This window comes from Manihot esculenta, chromosome 18 (genome assembly GCF_001659605.2).
Source record: "Manihot esculenta cultivar AM560-2 chromosome 18, M.esculenta_v8, whole genome shotgun sequence".
Taxonomy (NCBI): Eukaryota; Viridiplantae; Streptophyta; class Magnoliopsida; order Malpighiales; family Euphorbiaceae; genus Manihot; species Manihot esculenta.
Window position 1 is genome coordinate 28,072,612 of NC_035178.2, and position 3,909 is coordinate 28,076,520.

Sequence of the window (3,909 nt, forward strand, 5' to 3'; positions counted from 1 at the left end):
GGCACGAGCGCCCGTCCTCCCACATTGCCTAGGGCAATGTCATGTAGAGTAAACAGAGAAAGAGTGTCAAGGGACTCTAGAAGGTCTTTTGATACTAGCAGAAGGGGAACAGATAGAGGAGGAAGTTCTTCAGATGTGAGGGAGGTTATGGAAGAAGATCAGAGAAGGGATGGGAATCTGGATGTTAGCATGTCAGAAGAAGGGACAGGGGAGTCACAAGGAGGCACTCAGGCCTCGGGGTATGGCTTTTCACCCTATTATCCACCCTATGCACAGAGTCCCGGGTACCCGATGTGAAGTACATCGGAGTACTCCAGCTTTAACCCCTACCCTACTCACATGCCTTATCCACCTTTCTATCCACCTTACCCACAGTACCCAGCCTATCCACCCTCACCCTTCTATCCTAACCCAGCAAACCCCACCTCGGGGAATGCTGCACCCCCACCACCACCACCTACAGAACCAGTAACCCCAGCTACTCAACCTCCTAGACCTAGCTCAGCCAGTGGGAGTAAGGTGAAGATGACAGCTTACCTTAAGCTGGATGCTCCCAAGTACAAGTCAGGGGATGATCCCTTTGAATACCTGAGAGCAGTAAAGATGATCACTGACGAGCTAGGGGCAGATGACAGAAGAGCCATTGAGATGGCAGGGTTCACCTTAAAGTGCAAGAAAGCACGGGAATGGTTCAAGTGTTATGTGGACCCGAGATTAAACAGTATGACATGGGAGGAATTTGCCAATGAGTTTGCTGGATGGGCCTTTCCAGATAGTTCTAGAGAGCTAAAGATGATTGAGTTTGAGCAACTGAGACAAACGGAAGACATGAGCATAGAGGAGTACACAGATAAATTTCTGGAGCTATTACCCATCTCAGGGCAAGCTCTAGATACAGATGCAAAGAAGGCCAGGAGATATGTCATGAAATTACAGTCCAGGTACTCCTCATTGATTCAATCAGCTGAGAGGGAAAGTTTCCACACTGTGGTGGATATGGCTCGAAGAATGGAGGCCAGTGCTATAATCGAGGGGTCAGTGAAGCAGTCGGTGACCCAGTCTTCAGGGGCTAAGACCCCAGGCAGAGGAGGGCCAGGACCCTCTACTCAGAGTTCAGGTAGTAAGAGATGGAGTAACACCAAGAAGCCCAAAAAGAACAAGTTCTGGAATAAGCTGAAATCCGGTCTGGGATTTGGCGGTGGTTTGAGTTCAGGCTCAGACGGCGCGGAATGCCAAAGGTGTGGGAAGCCACACAAGGGAAGGTGTCGATTTGGGACCAATGCATGTTTCAGATGTGGCCAGGAGGGACACATGGCTCGGGATTGTCCTAGAGCACCTTTTATGGGCCAACCCCAGCAGACAGCTTCAGGCAGTGTGGCACAGCCAGCAGCTCCAGCCACAACACAGGGCAGTGGCAGAGGTAGAGGGAGAGGGGCAGCCTCTTCTTCTGGTTCCCGAGGTGAAGGTCCATCAGCTCCAGCCAGGATCTTCACCATGACTCAGCAGGAGGCGAACACATCCAACACCGTGGTGTCAGGTAATCTCATCATTGGGTGTTCTGATGTGTATGCATTAATGGACCCGGGTGCATCTCATTCCTTTATTGCTCCGAGGGCAGCTGAGAGATTAGGGTTGATTGTCTCTGGGTTAGAGTGTCCCCTATGGGTCAGTGGACCCAAGTGTGACCCGACAGTGGCAGAGTCAGTCTGCCGGTATTGTCCCGTGTTTGTTGAGGGAAGATGCCTCTCCGCCGACCTTGTGGTTCTAGACTTGACAGATTTTGACGTCATTCTAGGGATGGATTGGCTATCTACCCATGGTGCTACCTTGGATTGCAGGGACAAGGTAGTCAGGTTCAGAGATCAGAACGGGTCAGAGGTTGTCTTCAGAGGAGACAAGAGGGGTACGCCTAGAGGTCTGATATCGGCCCTACAGGCTCGAAGGCTGCTTAGGAAGGGATGTCAGGGGTATGTAGCTCATGTGAGAGAGCTAGATCGACAGGTCAGGGAGCCAGCCTCAGTGCCAGTTGTCAGAGAATTTCTGGATGTCTTTCCAGAAGAGCTTACAGGACTACCACCTGCTAGGGAGATAGAGTTCGAGATTGAACTGATGCCTGGAACTAGACCGATCTCTATCCCTCCCTACAGGATGGCGCCAGCAGAATTGAAAGAATTGAAAGAGCAGTTGCAAGATCTGGTAGATAAGGGCTTCATCCGACCGAGTACCTCACCTTGGGGTGCTCCAGTGCTATTTGTGAGAAAGAAGGATGGATCCCTCAGACTTTGTATCGACTACAGGCAGTTGAACAAAGTCACTACCAAGAACAAGTACCCGTTGCCAAGGATCGATGATCTATTCGACCAGCTAGCAGGAGCGAGTTGTTTCTCCAAAATAGATCTGAGATCGGGGTACCATCAGCTGAGGATAAGGGAAGAAGACATACCAAAGACAGCTTTCAGGACCAGATATGGGCACTATGAGTTCCTTGTGATGCCGTTCGGGTTAACTAACGCCCCTGCAGCATTCATGGACCTCATGAATAGAGTATTCAGACCATACCTGGATCACTTCGTTATTGTCTTCATAGATGATATCTTAGTGTACTCCAGGAATGCAGAGGAGCATGCCCAGCATCTGAGGATTGTATTACAGACCTTAAGGGAACACGGCTTGTATGCCAAGTTCTCCAAGTGTGAGTTCTGGTTAAGGAGCATATCGTTCTTGGGGCATATAGTGTCAGAAAATGGGATAGAGGTGGACCCCAAGAAGGTTGAAGCTGTGACTAACTGGCCAAGACCCACCTCCGTGACAGAGATTAGAAGTTTCTTGGGTTTGGCTGGTTATTACAGGAGGTTCGTGCAGGACTTCTCCAAAATTGCAGCTCCTTTAACCAGATTAACCAGAAAGAACCAGAGGTTCGAGTGGACCGACCAGTGTGAGGAGAGCTTTGAGGAGCTCAAGAAGAGGTTGACTTCAGCACCAGTGTTAGCTCTGCCAACCAGCAATGAGGACTTCGCAGTGTACTGTGATGCATCCAGAGTAGGCTTGGGTTGTGTGCTAATGCAGAATGGAAGGGTGATAGCTTATGCTTCTAGACAGCTAAAGAAGCACGAGCTGAATTACCCCACACACGACCTTGAGATGGCAGCAGTTATCTTTGCCCTCAAGATGTGGAGGCATTACCTCTATGGGGTAAAATGTGAGATCTTCACAGATCATAAGAGCCTACAGCACATCTTGAGCCAAAGAGATCTGAATTTGAGGCAGAGGAGATGGGTAGAACTGCTCAGTGACTATGATTGCAAGATACAGTACCATCCGGGTAAGGCTAATGTAGTAGCTGATGCCTTAAGCCGGAAATCACTTGGCAGTCTATCCCACATCACGGCAGAGAGGAGACCGGTGGTGAAGGAATTTTATAAGCTCATCAATGAGGGTTTACAGATGGAGTTGTCTGGTACGGGTGCTTTGATAGCCCAAATGAGAGTGACACCAGTGTTTCTGGAGCAGGTGGCTCAGAAACAGCACGAGGACCCAGAGTTAGTGAAGATTGCCAGGACTGTTCAGTCAGGCAAAGACAGTGAGTTCAGATTTGATAGTAAGGGGATCCTCCGCTATGGGAATAGACTATGTGTACCAGATGACATCGGGCTAAAAGGAGACATTATGAGAGAGGCTCATAATGCAAGATACAGTGTTCACCCTGGAGCCACCAAGATGTATCAAGATCTGAAAAGAGTGTATTGGTGGCCAGCTATGAAGAGGGAAGTGGCACAGTTCGTGTCAGCCTGCGAAGTGTGTCAGAGGGTGAAGCTGGAACATCAGAAGCCGGCTGGAATGCTTAACCCACTGCCGATTCCAGAGTGGAAATGGGAAAATATCGCCATGGATTTTGTAGTGGGGTTACCG